Source organism: Sapajus apella, unplaced genomic scaffold (genome assembly GCF_009761245.1).
Source record: "Sapajus apella isolate SASKATOON/1434 unplaced genomic scaffold, GSC_monkey_1.0 scaffold64, whole genome shotgun sequence".
NCBI classification, from domain to species: domain Eukaryota; kingdom Metazoa; phylum Chordata; class Mammalia; order Primates; family Cebidae; genus Sapajus; species Sapajus apella.
In genome coordinates, this window is record NW_022437004.1 from 3,306,167 (window position 1) to 3,313,093 (window position 6,927).

The 6,927-nt window shown below is 41.5% G+C and overlaps 1 pseudogene across 1 annotated transcript; it reads right to left on the reverse strand.

Moving 5' to 3' along the window:
- Positions 1-313: 313 nt before the first annotated feature.
- Positions 314-2,751, reverse strand: LOC116530021 (annotated as a pseudogene). Its single transcript, XR_004259791.1, has 2 exons — positions 2,648-2,751; positions 314-2,524 (listed from the first exon to the last, which is right to left on the reverse strand). The product of XR_004259791.1 is annotated as an E3 ubiquitin-protein ligase NEDD4-like pseudogene (transcript).
- Between the last annotated feature and the right edge of the window lie 4,176 nt (positions 2,752-6,927).

A 6,927-nucleotide genomic window follows, 5' to 3' on the forward strand; every position in this document is an offset into this window, starting at 1 on the left:
AGATTCAGTTTCTGGGGTGGGTCCACTTTCTGGTTCAAAGAGGACACCGTTTTGCTGTGTCCTCACATAGTGGATGGTGAAGGCAGCTCTCTAGGGCCTCTACTATAAATACACTAATTTATTCACAAGGACTCAGCCCTTATAACCTGATGATTTCATTGTGATTAAATATGTCTCATGTACCTGGAAAATTTTTTTTCCCAGGTACATGAGACTTCTTTACTCATAATGAAATCTGAAAATCGGTCTAAATCATTTTAAAATGTAAACACGAGTTGTAATACTATACCTGTAGAGTGATTAATTCCATTCATTGTCATTAGAAAGGATGAAAAATATTTATTAAGGGCTTTGCCTGCAGAGGCACAACATAAATAGCATAAGTCCTCCTGAAATATAATTAGTGTACACATCAACCAGTTGGTAATTTACGGTGGGAAATGCAGGAACTCAAGCTGGGACCGGTTCCTGCATCCAAACTTGGAGGAGTGCATGGCGAAGGCTTGGCTCCAGGGGCCATGCCTGTAGCTGCTCTCTGCCACCGCCTCTGCAAAAGTCTGTTAGGCAAATGCAAAAGTGCAAGCAGAACTTGCTTGAAGAACAACCACCCCCGAGGTAGAGGGTGCTTAATCTACCCCTTCAAATCCTTGAGCATTTTCCACGGCCATGAGAAGTTTCTCTCGTAAGTCTTCAAAGGTTTCATATGGAGGTAAGTCAAGGCTGTTAAAGCATGTGTGAGCTCTGGGCAGTTTCTCAGGACTGCCCCATTGCCCTATTGTAAACAGCTGAGGACCATTGGAACCATAAAGTTTGGCAAATCCATTCATAGGTACTCGTGATGTCCCCGTGACAAACTGCAGTAACCAGATCCACTTTTTGGCGTCCATGAGCAGCACAGCCTTCCAGAGCCACTGAATGACGGGGTGGTTCGGGCAGTAGCCGTTCTTGTACATAGAATGCTGTCTCCAGTCATTCACGTCCACAACACCAAGGCCGCACATCAGCAACTCCAGCTCATTTTCATCAAAAATTTTAATCAAATCAACAGGAAGCAGTTCTGTGAATCCCTCCAAGAAGGCGTTCGTTTGCTTCTGGACCCTGTTCACAAATCTCCATTGGATGACTAAGTCGATATATTCCCTTTTGTTTTCATTTGTGACCATTATTTCTGACCCGTTGGGCTTCAAATCCACTTGATATGTCTGTCCAAAGTTTTCTTCATCCATACAGAACATGAGGTCCAGCTCAGTAGGATCATTCTCCAGGATCCATTTCAAAGAGTTGTAATATTCATTATCCACAGATTCCACATCATTCAGGGTTATCTGCTTTCCCAACACCATCTTGTAAAATGGTCTAATGAAGAAACCATCTAAGAGTTTCCCGTGAAATACCGCCAGCCCAGCAAATCTTCCAGTGAAAGTGAAGGAGGACAAACGATCTTCATTACAAAGGCATGAATCAGGATTGATCTGAAGGGTATAGTTGTCCATTGCAGAGTACTCAAAGAGGCCATAGTAGGGGTTGAACATCTCTTTGGACAGTAAGAAGAACCATTCTCTAGCCACACCCCCGTAGTCAAGACCTTTCTCTGATTCAAACTCAATCCATAGTCTAGCTTTTAGGACATCTGGTCTTTTCACCGACATAATTCTCTGATAGGACCCTTCAAATATGTTGTTTCTGTGAAGTTTCATTTCAAACCTATTGGGAATATCAGCAGGTTTCTTTAATTTCTTCCTGAGGTAGTCATATTTCTGCTTAAATTCTCTGGAGTAAGGAACAGCCAGACCAGTAACAGCTGGGTTCTGTAGTCTTGGGTCTTCCCCCTGAGTAATTTTGTTGTTATGATCAATATAAAACATTCAGCCATCCAAGTGAATTCTTTCTTCCCAGCCAGAGGAAGGGGGCCAGGGTCATTGGGGTTTAAAGATGTCTTTGACCGCATATATCCCGGAAATTTCAAATGCGGATCTTCCGGATCTTCCCAGGTTGTAGTCTTTGTGTTATGATCAATGAAAAAGGGCTGGCTGTTTGGCGCTGTCCTCATTTCCCAGCCAGGTGGCAAGAAGCTCTGTGTGACTTTGTGTTGTGGTTTGGGGGAGTTGTAAGGTGATGGCTGTGGGGACTGTGGGTTGGAAAGGGTGTCTTTCACAGCCTGACGTAAGGGTGAGTGCTTGGCACCCTCCAGTGGGGCAGATAAAGTTACTGTTGGCAAGCTGAGGCTGTGAGGCCAGCGAGCTGAGGCTTGACTAGATGGTTGTTACTGTTTGTGGCTGATCTGGATGCACCATCTTCTGCAAGTTGCATGACAGGTGGAGTCCAAGTTGTGGTTCGATTGTTACGATTAACATAGTACGTGCGCCCCTTAGCATCTTTTCTTTAAGGCAGACCTGGCGTGGTATGTACATAGGCCACTGATGGCGGTGGTAGATGGGCCCGTTCTGCAACACCGTTGGTGACACTGCATGACCTCAAACTTGAGAAGGGTTCTCTTTGAATCAACTCCCAAAGGCCCCACCTCCTAATAATGTCACCTTGGTGGTTAGGATTTCAACATACAGCTAGTGCTCAACTTACGACCACGGTCGGGACTGCGGACTGGTCGTAACACAATTTGGTTGTAAGTTGAGTAGGCTATATGTACAGTTGAAATGGTGCACGCGGAGATGGTAGTGCTGCCGGAAGCTGGTCCGCACTGTTGTATGCCCAGCTGGGCAACGTTTGCCCTGCCAGACACGGAGCAGTCATGGCTAGCGATTGTGGTCGCAAAGCTGAATGGTCGTAAGTTGCATAGGTGGTAAGTCGATCAATACCTGTATGACTTTTGAGGGGCTGTGAACCTTCAGTTTATTGCACTAACTAATGTGTAGTAGAGTCTGCTCTCGATTTGAATCTGGGTTCGACTACAATGTTCATGATCTGATTGAAGCACCCAGCTTTACCAGCCTGAATGTTTGATTACGCGTTGGTTACCTCATATATCCCTCAAGTCATATATTAATTTGCCTGCTCTTACTTTATTAGTAGTAGGATTGACAGGCGTTAGGGTATGCTTCTCAAGAGCATGGACTCCAGTGCTAGAAGTGCTGGGTTCAAATCCTAGCTCTGCCATGTATATTTTAACTCTGTGACAGAGAGTTGTTAGACATCTTTGTGCTTCCTCTTTCACATCTGTAAAAATGGGCAAAATAACAGCAAATAATTGAATTCTTTGGAAGGATTAAATTAGTTAATACCAATAGAGAGTTTGGACAACACCTTGTAATTGCAGGATGACTTAATAAGGAACTAACGGCAGCATCTTAGTCTTTGAAAAATGTGCTCATTTACATTGTCTTATTATTCCAGGATGCATCACTTTCATACTGCAAGTCTGTGTGCTCTTAAAGAGAGGATGAGAAATCTGGGCAGGAACCGAGAGCCACTGGGGAATGTGTATTAAAAACAAGCATAGATTCCTTAAAAAAAAGTATGGAAGGTGGCCCTGCGAAAGTTTAAACTTTTGTCATCTCAGCCCCCTCCATTCTTTTTTTAGTGTGCCAGGAACTCATCAGTCATAGAAGGCCATTGTGCAATGTCCTTTGCTGGGAATACAGAACATGTATATTGCATTCCCTCCTGTGGCCGACCTATTCCCATGCTTGTTATCTGCCTCCAGCCTCCCATTAACAGAATCCCTAGGGGAAGAGCAGTTCCCTTACATTGGGTAATAATGCTCTTGTTAATGATAAATTGATGAAGACGGACTTTTTTACATTAGGTGAATGGTCCTTTGATAATGGGATTGGAATCAGACCAGGAGTTTTATTCTATTTAGCTGAGAGAGTGAGAACTGTCTAAAATATTCTTTTTTTACTTGTCTGTTACTAGAAAGCAATGCAGTCAAAGCATTTTTGCTTTCCATTTTAATAGAACAACTCAAACTGTATGTATGTGACAGGTAGCTTTATTCCTTTTTCCATTTACACTGTCTTTTGATGGGTGATGAGCTTCAAAATGGATCTGAAGGCTTCAGCATAAGCCATGGTTCATTGATGGTCTTACCAACATTCACTTCATGCCCCCACCTCTCCTCCAGTTGGGTTGAGTGGTGAGAGTTGCTTTTAGCTGGATTCTGGGTCTTTTCTTCTATAGTGAGGAGGAAAGTTATCCTGTCTGTGGAGGTCTTGTGATTTGGTTCATTTTCAGATATCTGTGGTCATTGTGGCCTGACCCTGGAAGCTCTTTGGTGTCTAACACCCTGAACTATTTGTCCTTCACGTCACCTTTTAGGATGGGAAAGAAAAAGATCAGCTTATGTGACTGAGAGAGGAAGCTCTGTTTTTCAAGAAATCGACCACATGGTGATGGGCACTTTGTTCGTTATGGTTACCTAAATAAAGGTAGCTTGGGGCCCAGCAGGTCCTAGTTACATAGTCTGTTTTGCTTTGGTTCATGAGACATCTGAGAAAGAGTCACCTGTTGTAGATTAAAAGTCCCTTGTAATTTTCCTCAAGGATTTTTAAGAAAGGAGAGCTTTTGGGAAATTCTTCAAATTCCTTTCTAAACTACACACATTGGAAACTAATCAAAGTCATGTTGACTTGTTATTTAGACCCAGGACCTGTATCAAGAAGCATAAGCCCCCTTTGGGAACAAATTATTGAAGGCAAGTACTTTGGATGTAATTAGTATAGCCTACACTTTTGAAAAAAATAGTGTTTGCATTCTGTTTTGATTGAACGGTTATAGGTTCATAATAAGTTGCTTATTTGCATCATTGAGCCTTACTTAGTTTTCTTCCCCCCAAAATGTTTACGGGAGAGTAAGTTCTGGGTTGGGATATGTTTTCAAAAAAAAGGAAAACAATAATTTTCGAACATATACTATATGTTGGACATTGTGCTAGCTGCTTTAAAGAAATTATTTTCTTAGGACAATGCTGTGAGGTAAATTTTTAAATCAGATTTTTACTCATGTAACCAACAACAAAAAAACCCTAGACTTATGATCCCATGGCTAATACATTTGTTGAGCTAGGATTCTAACCAGTCTGACTCTCTGGAGTTTACTGATGAAGTGTAGTAATGATGAATTGGACGCACGGGCTCAGGAAGCTGTGGACCACTGGGCAGTGTACCACTCTGCCAAGGAGCAGCAGCAGAACTTACTTAATCAAGTTTCCAAATTGCACCTTTTGTATGAGATGCCTCCGGCGCAAGGCAGCTAGGGATCTTATTTTAGCAGAATTAAACTCCTTAATGGACTTTCCCCCAATACCCTGAGAATATTTCTGCTCTAAGAGGTATCTTTTTCTTCTTCTTCTTCAGGAAGATCTGTTCGCTACAACAAAAGACCACAACCGAAATGCATTTCTAGTCTTGTGAAGAAAAAGAAAGAAAAGCAATTAATTAGACTTTATTTTTTCTGCACATGAAACACACCTTAAAAAATGTTTCCTTAACTCTATCTTTACACGAATTTAGAATTTTGCATAAAATGATTGTACTAGAAACAAGCCAATAAAAGCAACACTGGTAAGTGTTGATACATTGATAAGTGGACATGCAATTCTGCTTGTCAAAATTCTCACACTAGAGAGTTGACTACAGGTTTGAAAGTGGAGCCTTCCCCATTCTTCTTTTTAATACATGGAGCTTGAATATTAACACTTCAGGTGAAATGTAAGTTTCAGACTTGCAAATTTTTATCATGAAATCAAAAGGAATAGAAAATGGTAAGAGCAGGGAGAGAAGTGGGTGGGAAAATAAGAGGACCTCTTAATGTCAGTAGGATGGAAATCAACAGGATAATGAGGATGGCTAGAGTAAATAATTTCCATTTTATCCCCAATAAGAATATTCCCTCCATCACCTTTCAAATTCCCTGCTCGCCTCCTGTGCATCCAAAACAAATGATTATCTACTCTTCATTCCTGAAATGAGCCCTGAAGTAGGTGTAGTTGTGGAATTCTGAAGTGCTTCTCTCTGGGGCCCTCCATCTTAAGCTGGTAGACCACGGGCATTAACATGTATGTTGGTTTTATGCATGTTTTGAAAAGCCCTATTTGTTTTTATCATTTGAATTTGTGAGCGTAGTAACACCTTCCGAAGTACATTAGATATTCTCATCTTGGGAATTCATAGACAACTCTGGAAATTCAGTAGAAAAAAACAAGAGATTCTGTATAATGTGTCCAGTTAAAGCTAGCAGAAACACAAAATGAAATGGATAGACTGTATATATGCCTCCATCTTAAAATGACATTTTTTTTTTTCCTGTCTCATGTCACTAGTACAGATTGCGACACTTTCTTTGGCCCCCATGGCAGGAATGATCTTGTAGAATGTCTTAAAACTACACTGCAAGTTTCTGGCATGGGTTTAGCCCTTCTTTATGTGAAAGACTCTGAACAGCTGCACCAAGTTAGCCAAACCATGAATAGACACAAAGAAAAACACCCTTTATTGCTATTGGTCTTCAGTGGCTGGAGGGGAACATTAGGATGGCTATGTACATCCATCTAGGATGGTACTCAACACTGAATCTGCTTTGGTGTGAAAACTGAGCCTCTTAACCAAGTAATAGGCAATTTTTTTTTTCTGGTCTGTCCTCTTAGGTTTTTTTTTTTTCTTTTTCAACCTTTGTTTTAGGTTCGGGGGTACACGTGAAGGTTTGTCATATGAGATTTGTCATATGGGTAAATCACATGTTGCTAGGGTTTGATATACAAATGATATAAGTAGTGAACATTGTGTCTAGTGGTAGTTTTCAACCCTCCTCTGCCTCCCGCCCTCCACCCTCAAGTCTAGTGTCTATTTTTCCCCTCTTTGTGTCCATGTGTACTCAATGTTTGGCTCCCACTTTTACAAAAGAGAACATGTAGTATTTGGTTTTCTGTTCCTGCGTGAGTTCACCTAGGATAATGGCCTCCTACTGCATCCA